This window comes from Pinus tabuliformis, chromosome J (assembly GCF_031772625.1).
Source record: "Pinus tabuliformis cultivar Carrire ecotype Pingquan chromosome J, CPIR1, whole genome shotgun sequence".
Taxonomy (NCBI): domain Eukaryota; kingdom Viridiplantae; phylum Streptophyta; class Pinopsida; order Pinales; family Pinaceae; genus Pinus; species Pinus tabuliformis.
Window position 1 is genome coordinate 1,120,932,667 of NC_142295.1, and position 23,467 is coordinate 1,120,956,133.

At 37.7% G+C, this 23,467-nt stretch overlaps 1 pseudogene; it reads right to left on the reverse strand.

Moving 5' to 3' along the window:
• Nucleotides 1-19,964: 19,964 nt before the first annotated feature.
• Nucleotides 19,965-23,467, reverse strand: part of LOC149231008 (guanosine nucleotide diphosphate dissociation inhibitor 1-like) — a 29,372-nt pseudogene continuing 25,869 nt past the window's right edge.

Sequence of the window (23,467 nt, forward strand, 5' to 3'; positions counted from 1 at the left end):
ATATATACTCAAGCGGGATACAAAATAGTGGCAGAACCAATGAATGAAGACCCTACTGTTGGGGTCGAAAAAAAAGAACATGTTGCTACACAGATGGAAACACCACAACCTTCTGCTCAGAAAGAAGAACCTGTTGTCACACAAGAACCAACAGGTTCTCCAGAAATGGTGCAGGAACAAAAAGAAGAACCTGTTGTCACACAAGAACCAACAGGCCCTCCAGAAATGGTGCAGGAACAAAAAGAAGAACCTGTTGTCACACAAGAACCAACAGGCCCTCCAGAAACTGCACTAGAGAAAACAGAGGAACTTACTGACACACAAGAACCAGTAAGCTCTCCACAAACTGCACCAGAGGAAACAGAAGAACTTACTGACACACAAGAACCAGTAAGCTCTCCAGAAACTGCACCAGAGCAAATAGAAGAACTTACTGACACACAAGAACCAGTAAGTTCTCCAGAGACTATGCAGGAGGTAACACAGAATAAAGAAGAGGAAAAGTCACCACGACCTACCCAAATTGTCACAGAACAAGAAGAGGAAGCAGATACACAGAAATCAGTACAGAATGTTGAACATGAAGAGGAAACAGTAGCTAGAAATGGAAAGAAAGACAGTGAATCATTCCGGCCTACTCCGATTATCACATAGCAGATTACCCTTGTTGATTCCTTTACACAAACAGAACTTCCCTCTGTGAATGATGCATGCACAGAAACAGACAGTTTTCAAGAACTAAAAGGAAAATGGTGGAGAGAATATGAGCTGTCACAAGGCAAAGCATTCCAACAGCAGAAGGGGACCTGGTTCAACTATGCGTATAAGAACTAGGAAGCACTTGAGCAGTGCAGAGCTCAGTACAAGGAAATTAAAGAATTGAAAGCCAGATTGTCCCAAAGGTTTGAATTATTTCAAAGAATGCTTGCCACAAGGAAACCCTCTTTCAATTATGCCACATTTTTGAGGGAAAGACTCACATTCCTACAGATAAAGGCTGTCAAAGAAGGTAGGCCTCATCAGGTAGTCACATTAGAGCAGTTTATGCAAACCTTTGCAGAGGCACCTAAAAATGATCAAAATTTGTTATGTGAACTGTATCTCCATAACGAAGCCATGACAGAAGAAAGAAACATGAATATGCTACCTATGGTTGGTGACATACAGCTGAGAGCTTTCATCTCCTTTTTAGCTAACTAGCTTACATGGCAGAATGCTTTTACCTCAGCCCAACATAATGAACAGAATTGCCTTCTGTGGATTAGGGCTAAACCGCAGAACGCAGCCACCTTCATTGTACAACATCAGAGAATGATAAGTGATCCTGAAATGAAGGACCATGTCAGGCAACTACAAGCAGTAGTCCTGAGAGATTGTCAACACTATGTGAGAACTAAGGCACCATTGGCTGTCAAGGCAAACAATTTGTTTTGGGAAAACTGCCCCAAGGAGAGGCAGGAATACCACCCCTATAATCCAGCTAATTTACAAGCAGCACTCTCAAGGGTTCCCTACTATGTCAGATGCATGCAACACTGTGCTGAGAATTGGATTGGATACAGGTTTAAATTTCCACTTTTATGGCTATCCGGTGAACAATATAGGGGCCAATTTGGATCATCCAAGAAGGAAGAAGCAGCAGCATGGAAGAAAATACAGACTATCTGTGGATTCAGGGATAAGTTTGATGTCACTTCCTATAACTATTGCCTCAGTAATCTTCACTGTTCATCCCAGTACTCCGATTCAGACTCAGAGTAAGCATTGCATGAGGACATGCAATCTCTTCAGTTGGGGGGGATGTTAGGATTCAGAATTGACCATTTTTGACCTTACATTTTGGCCATAATATTATCCTTTTTCAGTTCAATAGTTGTAAGCTTTGATTACATGATGACTTATTCACCCCAAGGTATGAAGTAATTCTCCGCATAGCTATATGTTTAATTGTTTAATACATGTTCATGATTATCTTTATAATTATCTTTGGAAAAGCTGACTAAGTGCTAAGTAACCGTGGAACTGTCTAAAGCCTGCAGGAATTACAAGTCGCAGTTGCTGTAACACCAGAAACAGCAACTACGCAGTTGCTGCAACACCAGAAGCAGCAACTACGCAGTTGCTACATCCAGCAACGGCAACTATCTAAAGCGGGGAATGATATTTTGTAACAAACCGGAACTACCTGAAGGTTACCAGAATTCCGCGCTGATGCAGTATGATCTGCGACTGTCTAAAAAGGGCAAAACACAGTTGCTAAAATATCAGAAATAGCACGGGTTAACTAATCAGCAACCATGGGGAAATGACGAAGGATAAGCGAGAATCCCAAGGAGACGGTCAAAGTCAGTTACCAGCCGTGTAACAGCAAGAAGCTCAAGAAAGAATACATTATTGTAACAGTATCCTGTAACTCTTATTTTGACAGGAAGATCTAACTGAATGAACTGTGATAATCTATTGTAATAGATGTCTCCTCTATAAAGAGGAGACATCTACATTGAAACGGGGAATAGTATCTTTGTAAAGGGGAATTTTTGAAGACAACAGCAAAGTCTGAACTCTCATTGTAATTTAATCTTTTGGCAGATGAATAGAAGACTGTTTTGAGCATCTAGCTTGGTATTTGCATTCTGGGGAATCTTGTGAGAGGGACTGGGCCCACCTTCCTCACAAGATTCACCCATTTACTTTCCTGTCAAGTGTGTAAGTGTGTTTTGATAATTTCTTTATGCTGGTACTCTGTGTTGGATTCTGTAGCATTGTCTCTGATAGTTTCCTTGTTGCTGGAACTCTGTTTTGTTTGAACTTATACTTCACCGGTGAATTAGAATTACAGGGTGTATGAGCAATCTGGTTACAGGGGCAGGTGCTGAACGTCCTTGTCTGGAGGATAGGGTCCTGATCCTCTGATAACAGAGCATCCATCACTTTTCTTTTCAGATTTAATTTAACTACTTTCATTTTATCTTTACAGTACACTGTTATCACATAACGTGAGAATTACGTATACTACAGCTTTTTAATGCTTTTAGAGTTAAAGTACATACAGTACGCAGTAGCCTTTGAAATAAAAGACTTTCCCAGGTTGACAATTTAATGTGGTACTTGATTGTTAATCAATAAACAATTCAACTAGCCAACAAATATATCAACCATCATAAAGCATATATCAATCACCAGAAAGCATACACTAAACCAACATAATTCAAATACTAAACCACCATAAGAAAATACCAAACCATCATAAGCAATCACCAAACCACCATATCAAATTTTCTTTACCTCAACTGGAAAACAAGAAAGGATACATGGCCCGCATCTGATCTTCCATCTCTCGTGTAGCTTCATGAGTCCCAAAGTGCTTCTATTTCACTTTAAATTGCTCGATTTCTCGGTTTTGGAGCATGAGCACCTTTTCTGCAATATACACTGAGGCTCCAGCTGGAATTCTCCATATGCTTCCACCTGCTATACAAACAAACCAATCACATGATCAACATATTTAACATACTTCTTAAGCAATGAGACATGGAAAACATCATGGACTTTCACTATCTGAGGCAGTGTAAGTCTATAGGCTACAAGCCCAATACTCTCAATGATATTGAAAGGTCCACAAAGCCATGGTGCCAGCTTGGCACATGATCCAATCCGCAAGTAGCTCTTCTTCGGTTTGATGCACAAGTACACCTATTCCCCAACCTGGAACTCCTTGAACAACCTGTTCCTATTTTCATAACTCTTCTACCAATCCTGTACTTCCTTGAGATTATTTTTGATCGTCTGCATCTCCTATTCCATGTCTACCAACATATCTAGTCCAATCAATACTCTTCTAACCAGATCACTCCAACTAATGGGAGTGTTACAACTCTGCCCATACACTGCCTCAAAAGTACTCATTGTCAGCGACTCTTGATAACCATTGTTGTATTCGAGCTCTACCAAAGGAAGATACTCTTTCTACTTCCTCTTTTGATGCATCACATACATCCTCAACATGTTCTCCAATATCCTGTTGACCCTCTCTATCTGTCCATTTGTCTGTAGATGATAAGTTGTGTTGAAGTCCAACTTTGTGCCCAAACCTAAAAATAACTCCTTCCAAAACATGAAAGTGAAATTTTCATCCATGTTTGACACAATATTCTTCGGAACACCATGTAGTCTAACCACATCTCGGATGAATACCTGTGCCACATAACTAGCTGAGAATGTAGACTTCACCAGAATGAAGTGTGGAACCTTTGTTAACTTGTCCAAAATGACCATGACAGAATCATGCCGCTTCACTGTCTTCGACAACCCTGTGATGAAGTCCATGGAAATAACCTCCCATTTCTATTCTGTAATCGCAATCGGTTGTAGTATTCCACTTGGATATTTACACTCTGCTTTCACTCACTGATAATCAAAGCATCTAGCCATGAACTTTTCTATATCCCTATTCACATTTAGCCAATATTAATATCTCTTCTCCATTTTCAGTATATTCTAATAACCTAGGTGACTTGAATATGATTTCACATGAAATTCCCTCAAGATCACCTTCCCAAGTTCACTACTATTTGGTACATATATCTTGTCTTGGAACCTGACCAATCCATCTGTTGTAATACAATAGTCCATGCCTTATGCACTTTCACCTATACCTGTACCTATACTTCCACCTATACATGCACCACTACATGTTCTTATACTTGCACATGTACCTGTACCTATACCATGACTTGTACATGTACCTGTACTGCCTCCCTGTTGCAAGCTGTGCACAATCTCCATATACCTGACATCCCGTTGTCCTGCCTGTAAGATCCTATCCTGTAAGTCTGTCCCATAGGAGATCACGACTGCCAAGTAATGTACATGTACCCATCTACTGAGAGCATCTTCCACCTCATTCTCTTTACCCTTGATGTACCTGATATCGATGTCAAACTCGCTAATCGTGGCTAACAATCTAGCTTGCCTGGCATTCAGATTCGGTTGGTAAAACAAATACCTCAACACAATGTGATCACTCATAAGCACAAACTGCCTTCCGAGAAGATAATGTCTCCACGTCTTCAATGCATGTATATTTTTTGCTAGCGCAAGATCATGTGTTAGGTAGTTCTTCTCGTGCTCATTTAGTTTTCAGGACTCATAACATACCACCTACCCATCCTGCATAAGGACTCCAACAAGCCCTCTCTTGCAAGCATCTATGCATACCACAAACTCTTTGTCCAAATCTGTAATCTATAGTATGGGTGCATGCGTCAACAACTGCTTAAGCTACTCAAAGCTAGCCTCACATTCCTCTGTCCATTCAAAATTCTTACCTTTCATTTGCAATGATGTAATAGGATAAGAAATCTGTGAGAATTTCCTGATGAACCACCTATAATAGCCTGCCAAGCCCATCAAAGATCTTACCTCATCTACATTCTTAGGAGCTACCCTCTCCATGATGGCCCTTATCTTCTCTGGATCTACTACAATGCCTTCCTTGGAGAAAACATGTCCCAAGTAGTGAACCTCAATCTAGAAGAAACTACACTTGTTGAGCTTAGCATACAACTGATGCTCCTTCAATAATATCAACATTGTTGCTAAGTCCTCAGCGCTCTCTTCCTCATTTTTAGAATATACCAGTATATCATCAATGAACACAATAAAAAACTTATCCAAATATGGATGTGTTGATGGTGTTGGACCCGCCAACATGTTAGGGGATCTCCCCAGTAAGAATTCCCAACTAGACCTTAGATCGTTTGGTGTAGGAGTCCCAGCAGTGGGTCCTACAATATCGCCTTGACCATGGTTGCGCACAGAGGCAAGTAAGATGTCCCTGTTGGTAGCAAGGGTGTGACATATGTATCAAGTCAAGGAAGGTGCATGAGTGGTTCTAACACACGGAGGGTGAGGTGAGTGCGCCCCTTGGAAACCTGTGAAAGCATGGAGTTAAGAAGGGAACACACTAGCAAAGATGCATCACACAATGGAAGGCAAGTAAGCTAGCAATCCAAAGTGATGATTAAACCAACAACACATTTTAGTAAGATTCATACATACATATACAAAAATATTCTATGCACACATGCATAAGAAAACATATACATATATCATTTAGAGTAAACAAGATAGCTGAAATACAATACAACATATGCATGAAACGTGATAGCTCTGTTATATAAAGAAGTGAAAGTTCTAGTCATACAATACAAACATGACCAACCACTAGTTTTGACAACAGAGCATTACAATCACTACCGCCTACTCCTCCAAAGATATACACTATCTCTACACAGCGGAGAAGCTAAGGCTCATTACAACACTGTCCAAGCTTTCTCTAAGATACTCCTATTAGAAGCTTGGTTGACCAAAGCCTCTACAATGAGTTATGACGTACTATTAATAACAAAGGGTGGGGTGACCCTTGAAATTCCTCTTTGTGACTGCTCATCTACCGTCATGAATCTTCAACTACTCTATGACTATTACATTCAACTATCAACACATGAACTTCTACTTGACAAGATGTTACATACAATCTTCACATGTACCCATGTGAGACGAAATGGCTTGAGCAAGCCATGCAAGAAATCACTAGCACTTAGACCATTGGGGTGAGACCAACTCTTCGACATCCTCATGATGGTCGAAAATGGTGATCTGATGCCAAGCTTGTTCGTCAGTGATGGTGTCTGTGCGCTCAATGGTGACGTCCTGCTGAAAGCGAACTCTTGTGTCCGCTACATCTGGGTACACTGATATGGCTCCTCAATCCAACTCATCTGATAACATGTGCATGGTCATCCTAGGTGCGACCGAACTAGCAGCATGCTATTGCATAGTTTTTGCGTTGATCTCCAAGAATGTGTTGGTTTCCGTGCGCATCAACTTATCGGAATACATATTCGGCTCTAGTTGGACTTGCTTCTTGTCTTCGCCTCGGTGAGTGTGTCAAATGGGTAGGATTGCATACGTGCGCACAATGACATGCATGATGCTGAATTCCCTTGCATGCGATCAACAACACTACTCACCTTGTCTGCTTTGTGCCAGTTGCTGGGATAGATCTATAACTTGTACGGGCACAGTTTCATCTGTTTGTGCATGTTGCGCCCCTTGTTGTACCTATTCCTACTATAACTCATTCTCTCATATGTGTAGCTCCTATTCTTCCTTGAGTTGTTGCTTCAGCACATGCAACTCCTTCTCTGTTTCTCTCTCTTCCTTTAAGCGATCTTTGTGTCACGCAGTCACCTCATAGCCTCAATCTCCAAATCTGTTTTCATCATGAGGGGATCTGCTTTGAACTTCCAGCTTTTCTCCACCTCTATGTTGTCAACAACCTTCCTCTTGCATTCGTCATGTGTAGGTGTGCTGCCTTTTGCTACTGCTAATGGTGTTGTTCGCTGTGATTTCGTTTCCATTCATCTTGATATCCTTGTCCATGAACAACTTGATGTCTTTGTGAATAAGCACGTTCATAGTCACTTGCTTGACTGCATCCCCAAGTGTGCTCTTAACAGTGTCTTTGACTCATCTCTCCTAGAAGCCATTGTACCTATGTTTCTGAGAGGTAGACGAACACCTATGATACCTGGAGACATAGAAACACTCATGACAAGAAATATGTCAATCGAAAACCGAAACAAACTAGAGGATCGATAAGCAACCTATATGTGTGACTGTCTAAGATTGCGCAATTTTCACCGATAGGATGGGAGACTGACTGCCAAAACTGCGCAAGGCATAGTCTAGGCTATCAGGAGGCTGACTGATTGCTGGAACTATTTAACTAATAGTCTAGCCTGGCCTGCTAAGGATTGAATCTGCGCAATGCGCAATTTCAGTCAGCAGTGACATGCAACCAACAAACTGTATTGCACAGTTTCTGGGGCTAGTAGGGCACTGCCTCCAAGAATTGCGCAATGCAAGCCTGGAGGTCAGTGTTGGGCTAGTCTTACACAATTTATGGAGGGAATGCATAGCCTTCGCTTCTGGAAATGTGTAGTGCTAGACGGGAAAGGCATGGTACGGGCCAAGGAAGCCCAGACCAGCCGATAGGTGATTGAAAACATGAGAAGTTTGAATGCATGATGAGATGCGTGTAAACAAGAGTGAATGATTATGCATGCAAATAGTAAGTGCAGGATTCAGAAAACGGGACAGCATGCATGTGAGTGAAGTGGGTCCCCACAATGGTGACCATCGGTGCAAAAATAATGTCATGCATGTGATAGCAATGAGATGCAAATGAAAACTAAAATGATGCTTGTACAAGCTAACATGCATGCAAATGACAACAAGCATTCACAAAAATCAAGCAGAGAACATTCACACAAGCTGAAACACAAAAAGTGATAGAAATGCAGCGCAAGACATACGAAGTGGACTTACCCCGAAACAGTTGAGCTGAATGTGCCGACGACTCCTAGATGCGATGTGGGATGTCAGAGTTGCAAGATCGATGTGAGGAATGAGATCTGCAGCATTCGGTTCATAAGTTTTGATAAAATCGAGGTTATGATGTGCATGCCACAAATTTAGGAAAAGCGACACTTGGTGGGAGGTTTCTAAAATAATCCTTGCATGTAATCTCCCGCTACTAAAAATAGATCCCTAAATCTAAGGATACCTTTGCATGATGCCTTGGGAAAATAAGTCCATGCATGCAAATCATTTTTGCTCGATCTTGGAGGGAACCGGTGAACCTAAAGGCACATGCATCTGTCTGCAAGCCTAGGATGAAAATCTGAGTTGTTCCTGGGCTGAGTAGAGCTAGCTGTCCCAGAGGGATTGCACAATTTCTCGACTGAGCAGCTGACGTGGGTCAGATTGCGTAATTTTCTCAAGGAAGCCTGTCTGACTACATTTCGTAATTTCTGAGCCCAACAGGCTACTTGACTAATTTGCACAATTTCTTCTAGCTGCTGGGCTGGCTATCCCAGAGGGATTGCACAATTTCTAGAAGCAGCAGGTGACTATTGCCTAGAATTGCGCAATTTCTAGGCTGAGCAGTTGTCCTAGGATGAATTGCACAATTTTTGAGAGAAAGACTGTCAGGAATAATTGCGCAATTCTGGAGCCCAACTAGGTGTCCAACTGGGTTTGCACAATTTCTGGAGGAAGGTTGGTTCCCCTCCAGAATTACGCAATTCCTAGAGGGAGCTGCTCAACCAGCAACTGACACTAACTTTGGAAAGAATCCTGTGAAGGAGGTGGAACTAAATTGCATACACATGCTGACAAGACTCTATGAAATAGTTGAATCCTATGTGCTTGACGATGCAAGACATGTTGTTGAGGATGGTTGGTAGGGAGGCTCCAAAATGAAGCTAAGGAAAAATTTTGGAGGGTGCTTGTAGCTGCTACAACAGGATGCAACACACTTCAAATCAAACACGTGAATGTAGTTGGAGCAATAGTTAAGACAAATGGAATAAAAACAAACTCATAATTCCCATACCTGGTCCTGAACATAGTCTTGTAAATGTCCTCCTCTTTGATGCGTACTTGATGTTATCTGGATCTCAAGTCAATCTTTGAGAACAATGCTTCTCCCTTCAGCTAACCAAACAAAATATTAATCCTTGGAAAAGGGTACTTGTTCTTGATAGTCATTGTGTTCAACTACCTGTAATCAATGCATAATCTAAGAGTACCATCTTTCTTCCTCACAAACAAGACCTGTGCACCCCAAGGTGATTCACTTGGCCTAATGTATCCCCTGTCCAACATTTCCTTCAGCTGCAATTTTAATTCAACCAACTCAGGTGTGTTAATCTTGAAATGTGCTTTCAATGTTGGAGTTTCCCTTGGCACTAGCTCAATATAAAAGTCTACCTCCCTGTGAGGTGGAAACTCTGTAATGTCCTCAGGGAATACACCCTAAAATTGCTGCGAAATTGGGTACTTTTTCAACACATTTGCATCCTCCACCTCCTTACCCTTATCACTAGGAATGTGTATTGCAAATAGCTTGCACCCTTTCCTGTGGCTACACTTGGCTTGCATGGCTGTTACCATCCTAATTGATGTGACTTTCTTTTTACCTTGCAAGACTCTTGGTTCTCCATTGTCATCAACACACTCAATAGCTTTGTCATAGCATTCAACCTTGGTTCTATGTAGATACAACCAATCCATGCCCAACAAAAGACTGTATGATCCCAACAGTAACACATTCAAATGATTTTTCGGAAGCACACTTCTTTATACCTATATCCAACTGCACTAACCAAGACTCTGCATGAAATTCCTTATTCAAACTACACTTATCCACCAACTCAGTACTAACATAGTTATAATTATATCTAGGGTCCATCAAAATAGAAATAACTTGATCAAAAATCTTACTGTCCATCTCAATGATAGATGCCTGGTGTTCTTCTTGCCCATTGTCTATTGTTGCATAGATACGTGGAATACTCTGACCAACATCCCCAACAGTGTGCACCTCTTGTGCACTGTATATCTTAGGCCTTCCACCCTGATGTTGCGAACAATCTCTCCTAAGGTGTTACTCACCACATGTCCAACACTCTAACTGACCAATGCCCTCATCTCTATGTTGATGCTATTGTGACCCATGACCCTATTTAGTTGCGTTAAATCTCTTTTGCAGTGCCACATTTTCTTTCCCATATGCATGTTGAGGCCTTGTCCTCTTAGGCTACTATTTACCTCTACCTTTGTCTTTTCCCTTCCATCCATGCTGATATTCATTCTTACACTTTGATTTCTCATTGCAATACTTCAGGTTTCCAATAACTTCCTCAAGTGACCGAGGCTCATCATACTCATTCCGATCTCTAAATGCCAATGGAAAACCACTGACAAATCTTTGAACTTTATCCTTCTCATTAATAATACATGGTACATACCTCAATAGTTCCATAAACTTGCTCATGTACTCTTCATCTATCATTGATCCTATCTTTAACTGATAGAAATCTTTAGCCTTACTGTTGTAGTACCTTTCTTACAAGTACTTCTTCCTGAAAATCCTCTTGAATTCCCTCCATCTCCAGTCATCTATCACGATGTCTCTAACCCACTTAACATCTTCCCACCAGATGTCTACTTTACCTTTCAAGCTAAATATAACTATTCTAGCCTTCATGTTATCTGTGTACTCATGCAACTGAAATAATTTTCTCATCCCAAATATCCGAGCCTCTGCATCTTCCGGCTTCTTCACATCTCCATAAAAATTAGGTGATTTTTCTTTCTTGAATTCATTCAAAAAGTGTGCCCTATCAGTCCTCATGTAACATGATAGTGATGACGAACATGATGTCTATCATAACCAGAACTAGAATAATACCTTAACTCATTGCCCCTCCTTTCCGGAGTGTCCAACAACCTTCCATATCTCACGAGGTCAGATCTATCTAACTTGTGTCTACCAAGAGATCTACTGCCATATGCTCCATTAGTCCCATCGTCATGTGCATGGCCGATCCAAAGCGGCCCTTGTCACTGCAGTTCTAACAAACTCTGAAGAAGGATAGCATTGACCTCTTCTTACTTCTCTTGTGCTTATATGACCTGATCATTGTCTGCCTTACAACTCCTTATCTCTTCCTTCAAGCTTCTTAATGTGTCATCCAAATCATAAGTACGCCCCACACCACGTTGCTCATCTGATGCATAAGGAGATTCTACATAATCTACCACCTTGCTAGCCATTTGATCTTTCTTTTCTTGTAATGCATAATATGTAATATAAACCAAATCACAATAAATCAACATACCTCGGTATAGCTTAGGGAGGATACCTTGTCTACAAGGTCAACAAATCAACTTGATACATGTATAACATAATCATAACAACATATCGACATACATAAGTAAATGTATCAACACATAAACATCATTGTAACTAGGATCCAATCATCAATGCAAGGCCATATCAACAATGCATGCTATGACCTCGTGCATGACAACAACCATTACTCCATTATACACATTGCTACATGCAACCGATAATATGCATATGCAATGCCCAGCCAGCTACAAATGCACATAAACGCATGTAGTCGAACATAATCGATCAGTTCTTGCAATCAACCTACAAGGCTAATGCATGTAATCAAAACATTCAAAATGTAACCTAACATACAATGATGTAATTAGGCGACATAAAATCAATATGTCAGTGATAAATAACCATATACAGTCAGTCACATACTCATGTCAAATATTCTTCACAAAATCAACATCAAATTCTCCATGATAACCATACTACAACCCTAATTCAACAACAAGCAAATGCAACAAGTATATAAGTGTAAGAGACACACATGCAACTGACATGTATGCATGACTAACACATTTAACCCAATCCAGTATGAGAATTGAAACATGCTCCGATACCACTCTTTAACACCCTCCTCCCACATCCACCCAAGTAACCATGCCAATCGAGGTAAACATAAGACGAGAGGTTACTATGATTAGATTCGACCTCCTAGGTAACCTTAAGGAAGTGGAATCGATGGAACATCACACACAATCATTTAACATCATCAACAGAACCCCCAGGAGATAAGTCAACCACTTAGACAGCCTGTCCCCAGGTCCCACTATTGTTTTGGGCCTCTTAGGCCATAGTCACTCTCATGCTCTGGGAAAAAGGGTGACCAGAGACCTAAAGTCGCTCTCATAGGAATTCCTATTAGCGGCTATGGACCAAACTTTCTAGTTTTGTGCCAGGACCCTGGGAATTAAGCCACTTTTTCAGGCCCAGAGCCCAGGCCATTGCCCATAATAGAATGATATCTCAGAATCAAGTAAAGTATAGGGAAATAATGATGCAAAAGTAAATAGTTGATCAAGACCTTAACCAGACCTCTACTAGCCATGACAAGCATTTCATCAAACATATTGTCAACATTTAACCTACATGTGTAAACAAAAGAATTAAGTGTAGGGATCTCATACTTATCTGAGAATCACCATGAAGCATTGTTTCCTCTTGTCTTTTGTTTCCTTATCACTTATTAGGTCATAGATATAATATCCATTCAAATACAAGTAAAAACATGTTGAGAGAAAAACATAGCTGCTGCCATAAAATGTACATATAACCATCACAATAGGAACATAAATACAATAAACATATCAGCCATCAAAATCAATATATACACCAGTACATTTAAACATGAAAATCAATGGAATGAATTTCTCATTAACCAATGAAATGAACCAGCCAGAGATGGGACTACCATGTTCCACCCAACCATAGATTGGCTGAGCCAAGTCTCTCTTCATTCAATCACCCTTGTGACATATTCCAAGAAAGAATGTGGGACTCATATAACACATCAAAAACACCAATCAATGTTGATGCCACCAGAGGTCTCCACCTACATCATGAGGAATTTGAGTGCCTCTTAGTCTCTCAGCCTTTATCGTGCATCCATAGTCTGATATAGGGATCACTAGGCCCTACACTGAGAGATGCTCTCGAAGATTTACCATGCATTCCATCCCGGAATCACTAGGCCCAACAGAGAGAAAATACACCTCTTTTCTTTCCCATATATCCTGCCATTCACCGACAAGAATTCCTAGGCCCACTGAGGTACACAACTTGGATTTACCACAACCCACAGTCTATTTCAGGGGCTACTAGGCTAGTGGCTTCATGCATCCTCAATCTGGTTCAGGGACCACTACCACCATATGTTTGTCAATTCAGATATCCATGCCACTCAGCTTCGAATCCAATCTGGCCATCCCACATAAACAAAATGAGAGAACCCATCTCATCAAAACTATTAGGAAATGGCAAGGCTAGGTTGAAAATAATTTCACACCTGGAAAAACCCATGCCATGGTAGAAAGAAAACACACGCAATCCCATGCATGCCAAATCTAGCAAGGAAAATACACATGAAAGTCGATACCTACAATGAAGCCTGTTATAGCTGCTTGATCCTATATTTCCCTGCTTGATCTTTACTTCCTCTTTCTTTGTTTACCTTTCTTGCGCCAATGCCAAAGTGCTCTAAGAAAAATCTAAGTGTCCAAGAGTATGAGAGAGAGAGAATAATGAAAGAGTTCCAACACTAAATTGACAAAAGGTTACCAACTGATCCTCATAAGCCTTTTTATGAATGAGACCTCTATTTTCTTCATTTTCATTCTAACATGCAACCTGTGACCTTTCACTTCCTTTTTCTCCTAATTTCCATTATTTTCATAAATAATTGTGCCAAAAATTCCATTTTTCCTTTTCAAAGCCTTAGTCATTGCCTTTGCTAATTTCCTTAACCATAAACAACCAAACGAACACCCCCTAGGATGTCTTCCCCAACATTCAGCTTGGAATAAGTGTCCCATTCACCCGTGGTTATTGTATTTAACTTTTATTACATGAAATTTTCACTAGGTCCATTACTGTGCCCTTGATTCTTTGGATTTACATGACCAAGATCCAATCCAATATCAGAAGCCCCCTCCATCATAACTTTTCAATAACCATCTTTTCGAGAGTTATGATATCTTTTTTTTTTTTTTTTCTAGTTAAGACTAACCTAAGTACCCACGGGGGATTTGAACTGGTGACCTATCGTAAGGAGTGCCTTAATAGCGCACCCATTCACCATCAATCCAAAGCCCCGTGCGCTAGAGTTATGATATCTTAATCCTATGATATGACATAATTAATTCACATGGCATCTTTATAGCGATGACACGTGTCACCTTGATATGGCACACTAGGGAAACCAGTATCGTTGAATTAGCCTGCCATGTGTCCTCATGCTGATGTCAGATAACACTGTATCTTAACGGAACCAATCTCATGGTGCCATGTGCCCTACTTGGAGGAGAGAGAAGAGGGTTCGTCAACCCTAGGATTTGCAACAAAATCCTTTGTTAATCTTCTTTGGCTATCGAAACTTCTTAGTGTACCACAATTGAGAAGTTCTGATACCGCGATGTCACGGTTCTCCAATGTATAGATGGAGTTGTGTACATCATTTTTATGCAGTGATATTTACATATGGTGTTGTGTATATGTTTTTTATGCAATGCTATGTATAGATGGTGTTGTGTACGTGTTTTTTATGTAGTGTTGTGTATAGATGGTGTTGTGTTCATGTTGGATATGCAGTGCTGTGTACATATGGTGTTGTGCGCATGCTGGATATGCAGTGTTGTGTACATATGGTGCTTTGTGCATGTTACATATGTGGTGTTGTGTACATATGCCATGGTGTGCATGTTGTACATATGGTGATATGTACATGTGGTGTTGTGTGTATGATTGTACATGTGGTGTTGTGTGCATGTGGCTCCATGTACATGTTGTATATGGGGTGATGTGTGTAGGTGGTGCTGTGTACATGTGGTGTTATATACACATTGTACAAGTGGTGTTGTGTACATATTGTATAGGTGTTGCTATGTACATGGGTACTGTGTACATGTTGTACATGTGGTACTATTGTACATGTCATATTGTGTGCATGTCATACATGTTGTGTTGTGTACATGTGTATTTATTGTGTTGTACGTTGTGTATATATATGTATTGTCTTGTACATCGGGTGTAGGTGTATGTATTATGTTCTGTTGTACACCGGGTGTAGGTGTATGTGTTGTGTCGTACACCAGATGCAGGTGTATGTGTTGTGTTGTACACCAGGTGTAGGTGTATGTTTTGTATGTCATGTGTAGGTGCATCTATTGTATGGTGTTGTTTTCCATGTGTGGTTTTATGTGTGTGATGCACACTATGTGTATGTGTACGTGGTTGAAAAGAAGGCACAGGGTGTTTGTCAGGTGTGGAAATCGATCTGGTGTGCATAGAGAAATGTTCGATTAAAGGATAAGTATCAGTATTTTATTTCATTTTTATTATGCATGTGATCTATGATTCTGGTTTATGATGATTACATGTGATCTATGATTTTGATTATGATGGTTTCTTTTTGAGCTAACCAGATGTGATATGTTTATACATGATGATCTTATCAAACAACTAGTTTGACTTGTTGTGACAGGAAGTAAACATAATTGTAAGTGTACCTTATTAACATGTCACTGATGAGGTATGATGTGAATTATTTCATTTTCTTTTGAATCTAATGGCAGCTATGTGCTTGGTACAGGAGAGCATGAACATGCCTAGTTGGGTGGCTCGAATTGATTGCAAGAAAGAATTAGAAACAAAAGTGAAGGGAAATGGAACATGCAACACTATGCTGGTAAAGCACTTTAGGAGCAGGGCCATTGTGGGACATTGTTACCAAATATACCTTTTTTGTTTGACCTTCCGATGTGAGGAATCCTTGACAAGGGATGGATCACCCAAGATAGCGAATGTCAAGGAACTTGAAAGGTGAGTGACTGCATGAAAGGTGATGACCGAATTGCCAGAGGGACTATGTAGTAGAGAAAGGAAGGTCGGGGGATTGGATTTTCTTTTGTCTTTAACACTTCCAAATGGAATCAGATGTGCATTAGGAGTGTGCCCTCGAACAATGAGTCAGTAATTGTTCACTGAGAGGACAATGGTGCAAGATTGTAGTGCTAGACATGGGATGCAGACATTGACTTTGGCAATGGACTCTAGACTTCCTAAGAAGGAGGTTATTCCTGGTACTATTTTTGAGGGTGGAGGTGTGAGCTTCTGGATTCCATTGTTGCAGATACGGGAATTGTATCATTTTATTTGTTGGTTAGAGAAAATGTGTATATGTGTATATTTTTGTAAACGTTGTATTGAGTTATATTTATAAAGCTCCATAGACATTATGGTTATTTTCCGGTTGAAGAAAATGTGCATGAGCATATATGTGGTTGCTATTGTGAATATCGTAATGAGTTGGTTTATAAAGCTCTAGTAAACGGTATGATTGTCATGTTCTCAGCAGGTTGGTGATTGTAAATATTGCAACAAGATCTATTATAAAGCTCCATGAGCAGTATGTTTTGGTTTTTCAACAGTCTTGTTGGTTATAGTTTTCATTGAACACCGACAAAAGTGTTCCCATAAGGGGGAAGGTCTTGAAACATCCCTAGTAAAAAATCCATGTAAAAAAAATATAAGACCAAGGTCACGTATTCCAAGCTGAATGTTGGGAAAAACATCCTAGTGTGGGTGTCCATTTGGTTTATTATGGCTAAGGAAATTGGAAAAATCATTGGCAAAGGCTTTAGAAAGGCAAGAGGCATTAATTGTCATTTTATTTGAAAACAATGGAAATTAGGAGAAAAGGAAGGTGAAAGTTCACAGTTTGCATGTGAGAAGGAAAATGAAGCAAAATAATGGAAAATTGAAGAAATTAGAGGACTCATTTATGAAAAGGCTTTTGAGGATCAGTTGGTAGATTTTTCAGTACACCTTTTTGTTAGTTCAGTTTTGGAGCCCTCTCTTTCTACTATCTCCCTCTCACACTCTCTCACACTTAGAGCATTCTTGGAGCATTCTAGCATTGGATCAAGGAAAAGTAAAGGAAGGACAAAGAAGGCAAAGGGAAGAAAAGATCAAGCAAGGAAGAGTAGGATCAAGTAGCTACAATGAGATTACTTGCAGGTATCGATTTGCATGTGTGATTTCCTTGCTAGATGTGGCATGCATGGTACATGCATGTGTGTTCTTGGTTCTCTTATTGTCATTGGCATGGGCTTTGCCAAGTTTGACAGTGTTCTTCAATCTTGCCTTGCCATTTCCGGATAACCATGGTGTGGTGGGTTCTATTTTATTTGGTTGAGTTGGATTGTTGGATGGACTCGAAGCTGAGTGGTGTGGGATACACAGTAAATAATGGTTGTCACTAGTACAAAATGGCTAATTAGTTACTAAGAAACAATTAAAATTTGCATATAAATGACCATTTTTTAGTCGATGACCAATAGTGGCTAATTTAGAGTATCGTATAACGCGACCAAATTTTACTCACATTTAACTTAATCATTAATTGGTTGTCTTAATTTTATCATCTAGTAGTATATTTAGTCATAAATTTGGTCATTAGTTTAGTTAATGATTTAGTCATTAATTTCCACAATTAATGGCCAAATACACAACAAAATATATTACTACATGATCACTCGAGAAAACCAATTAATGACAAAAGAAACATGACTAAAATATTCGTCATATTATAAGATACTATAAATTAGCTACTAATAGTCAAATATATGCAGATTTTAGTCATCATTTGAAACCAATTAACGACCAAAAAATATGACCAACTTTTATTCGTGTTATAAGATACTATAAATTAGCTACTAATAGTAGTATATATGCAAAATTAAGGCTTCATTTATAATCATAAATTTATCATTTACAGTAGTCATTTATATTTTTTTGGTAGTTTCATATTCAACATATAAATGATTGATCTAGTAGTTTACATTCATTTCCTTTAATTTCATTAATAATCATTATAAATGACTAATTTAGTTGTTCTATATTCATTTTATTTGTGTTCATCATTAATCAATATAAACTACTAATTTCAAAGTTTTAGATTGATTTTGTGTATTCATTATTAAACAACATAAATTAATTAGTACGATTTTTCGACTAAATTAAAAAAAATGTCATACAATGTGCATGTTCATCTAATATGAAAATGAAAAGTTACATATGTTAATTAAAATACTAAATAATATCAAGTAAAACTATAAATAATTTCAACCACACAAATTAAATTATATGATATGTCAAGTATTACAATATGAGTTTCTAACTTAATATTGGTTGGACTACAATTTACACATGAAATATTGTTTCATCACTTCAAAACATTATCATTATGTTGCCAAGGAAATTCAGATTAATTCCCCAACTCTAAAAAATTAACCATCAGTCTGTATGTGTGTGTCACATGCGGGATATTGGCTTTAAGGGTATCATTAGACAATTTTCCTCTCTCTCTCTTTCTGCATTTGTTACTCCATTGTTATTGTTCTCCTCTGCTTCAATTCATGCTTCTTACCATCAATACTAAGTTCCTCTTCTAAAAATGAATGAAGATACAATGAAAAATATAATACATGAAAGAGGATGAACACTGGAATATGAACTAAAGTAGACTATAAAGGATTTATACAACATATACCTCAACATCAGCAATATCAATGCCATTTTTCCCCAGAAAAGCAAGAAACTTGAACAACTTTTCTTCATTTGGGTGATAGTGGAAAAAATGTGGCCATATGACCTATATAAACAAATAAATAAAATGTCACCATAGAAATGAACACATTAACTTAGTATTCAACCTTACATGGAATAGAAAGAAACAACAAAGGGAATACCTAAAACATGGAAAGGAACCAAAGAATAGACAATACAGGAATGATTCCATTACCAATCAAGAGGTAATAAAGTTTGCAATTTCATGAAGAGTGAACATGGTTTAAGTATATATATATATATATATATATATATATATATATATATATATATATATATATATATATATATATATATATATATATATATATATTTAATTACTTAAACCATGTTCACTCTTCATGAAATTGCAAATCACAATGTGACATCCAGAATATGAAAATGATAAGAACATGTCATCTTAAACAAATCACTACAATAATGCTCTATGAATCATTGATCTTGTTGGACATGCATATTTACTTATCTGTAGGTATATACAGTATGCACCCATACATAGAAATTCAAACTTTGCATACATTGAAAATTTCTTTTACAATATAAATTACTACAAGAAAAGCAGGTCGATTAAATATTCAAAAGAGATTGTTGACATATACTGATAAAAAGAATCAACTTGATTGTAACACTTGCTAGGCGTTGGGGTAACTAATTAAGAATGCATGTCAATAATTTGATACAAAAATAAGCTTCACAAATTCAAAGAAAGCTTACAGTGATATATGAGGTCACTTTTGACCATATCTAGAAGATGGATGCAACCTGGCATTACTGTCAAAGACAATCAAGCCTGAAAAAATAGAAATTACTCATCTGCAACACTTGTAGCATTGATATCGACAGTTAGATCCAATACTTGCAAAAACAAAGGAGATAGAGGAAAAAACCAAAGAATAGGAATTAATGGTAGGCACAAAAATCAAGATTGTTAAGGGCAACAACTAAAATAAACCTGGAGAAACATAAAAGAAAAAACGATCAGAAACATAACAGAAAAAATGATCAAATGTAAATAGATAGTAAGTTTGTAACTCTACCTTTCCTCTGATTTTTGTGTACATAACAAGAACATATTGAACCGTTGTCTCAAGATGTGTAGTTGCATAATAGCAAGCTATCCATTCATAAAAGAAAAAATAAAAGAAAATATGGGAAGACCATTTACTTTTGATACGAAGCAATTGTCAAGAGATGGTTCATTAACAGGTTCATATATATCATAAGTGTAAAAAAACATCTCATCAACTTCTCCAAGCAAATTTAATCCTGGTTGCAATTCTTTCTCAGGTTGGTCAGTCTATGCTTTTGTTGAGACAAATGAAATGTATTTTTCTTTGAGAGAAATATTATGTGAATGGGAACAACAAAATACATACCTACAAAATGAAAGGTGAAGAAAAGTCATGTAAATTACAAAGTAGAGGGTACTATAAAAACATGTAATCTACAATCATAAATCTACATTGATGCATTTACATGTATATCATGCATAAATTTCCATGGAAAAACCTTGTTATTAAGAAACTATGGTTTGTAATGAGGGAAAAATATGAATTCCTCCTATTCATCCAGAAAAGCACAAGGAAAAAAATATGATTTTTGAAAAGACAATATGATATCAGAGGATATACATATCATGTTTGTGTCCAAGTTGCTTTTGAGACAAAATAATCTACAGTGTTTGTGAATCATTTGTATTCGGAATGGGGTGGCTCATGATGAAAAATTCTTGAGAAACCTTACCTATCTTCTTAACCGGACTCAAAAAAACATGTTAGTTAGCATGACATAGGAATATTCTAAACAATGCTATAATAAAAATAAAAGAAAAAATGATCAAGTGTAAATGGGGTGGCTCATGATACAAATTTCTCAAGAAATATTACCTATCTTCTTAACCTGACTCAAGAAAACATGTTATGTAGCATGACATAGGAATATTATACAAGTATGTTATAATAAAATTTCCTTTAATTTTCAGATCATGCAAGTAAAATTACCTTGTTAGGTAGATATGACGGATCATAAAAAAAAATTTACATCTGGAAGTTTCACCTTTTGATGTCACCCCAATCGCTTTACCTTCTTCATCAAATGTCACATGTGCATTTACAAAATAAATTTATAAACAAATTATAAAATCAAAATAATTCATTTAGTGGGAATGAAAAATGTGGTTTGTGTATTTCTTAAAAATGTTGAAATGGTTAAATAGAATCATTCAAGCAATTACACAATGACCCAAATTGAAAGTTTGTAAAATACTTATATTATTAACTATGGGAAATAATATTTTAGTGGCACAACTAGTTCTCTAAGTAATCAGTTTACATCCAACTCACCTATGACATCTAATGGGAAATCAAAAGGTCAAAAGTCAAAAAGCATATGTATCTCTCCAAGATGAAGAAAACTTGAAATCTCATTTGCCAATCAGATGGAATTTTAGAGATTTGCTTACTCATGTATTTAGATCACCACTTGAAAGACTTCATTTTCGAGTTTTCCCTCCATCTCATTTGCATTAGATGTAGAAACACATTTTTGCTACCCATATTAGGGTTAAATAAGATGCACAGACATTAACTAGGTCACTAGAATATTTTTTTTCTTTTAAACCCAAATGAGTAATGATTAAATTAAAGGAAAGTTGCAGCCAAACTGGAAAACGAGTTAATAAAATCATAATTTTTTTATTTTGGGTCTGGAAAATGTAAAGAAAACAAAATAAGAAGGGGGTTTATCTAAATCCCACCTAACCTTTAAAGTCTTCCTCAAACACACTATAGCCCTAGTACCATAAATTATTTCATATTGGCCCAATATAAACTTAAATTTGCAAAACATAAAACCTAAAGAGATTTAGGAGTTGTCCATTATACAAATGCTACTTGTTCTTAGATTAATTCTTCACCTTAGCCTTTTCTGTTGCAATGGGATTATGTACCTGGTAAACTGTTTCAAGTATTCACATCCTATGAAAGCACCCATTTCACTAAACACTACAATTGTAGGGGAAAACCACCATACATGTTGCACCACAAAAGAGAAGTCATCTTCTTCAAATCTCTAGTTTAATGGGCACAATGATAGTCTTTCAATATTGATGACTTTGCTCAATTGTTGTTGTATGGTATCACACTCCTCATTAGGGACAAGCTTTTCTACTACTTAGATGTAACCGCTTTCAATCTTTGGATCCATGTGTGGTTTTCTCTTCACCCCACAATGTTTCCAAACATGACGTAGGAAAGAATTTTGGTGTAAGGACATATGCTAAGGCATCAAGTGGAAATTTTGCTTCGCCCACCATTCTTCCACCTCTACGTAGAATATAGTCACACAATTTTACATCTCTCAGCTCAATAATGTCCTTAAGATGACCTAGCATGGTGTCCATCTGTTCATAAACTGACCCAACCATTGGTTGATCTAAATTTGCAAAGAAAATCATGTTATAAATTGGCTTGGTGAACAACAAAACATATTTAACCTATGCCCAAACATAAGGATCAATATAGTGTCTTGCATTGTAGAAGAACCATCTCTATCTGATGTAATATGTATCCTTAGTTGCTTCCATAAATCACTCACTATCATATCAGACAATGCTCATCCAACATTCAACAGGTGCCTAAAGGAAAGCTAATAGCGACCAAATCTAGTCCTTGCAATTTTAAGTAGCTACAAGTAGAGTGAATTTGGTAAATATAGTGGACAAGAATATAAACTACGATGAAGTTCATGAAATATGTAAAACTTTATTTTGATCTAGTGAAGCTCATGGATCAAACATAACTCCATGCTTAATAGGCACCCAAGTTCTCACCAAAGGGAATAGAAACTTCATGCTGGAAATGATTGAAAGATATTTTTATGTTTTAGGTAAAGCCATAATTTATTTACCATATTTATACATGCTATACAATTATATTATAGTAATATCTGATGACAATAGAAGCATCCAACATAGTAGCAACTAGAAATTTAAACAACCTAAAATTTTCTTAGTTATCACCAAAAGATTTTAAATTAGCATCTTGTGAATTATACACCTTTTAGAAAGAATGGCATTCCACCATCATGGAGTGAAGTCTATCATCCTTGAAAACAAAAAGAAGGTATATTTATGAGTTAAATGTGGGGAAAGAAAGAAAGCTGCCAAGTAGCATTTAAGTCCATTTATAGAATTTAACTTGGAGAAGAAAAGTGCTTTTGATATGCTGCATCTTCCATACTTGACAGTTGCAAGTAGCATACATAGCTATCATGTGAGAGATGATATCTTTCATGCAAATTTATATGTAG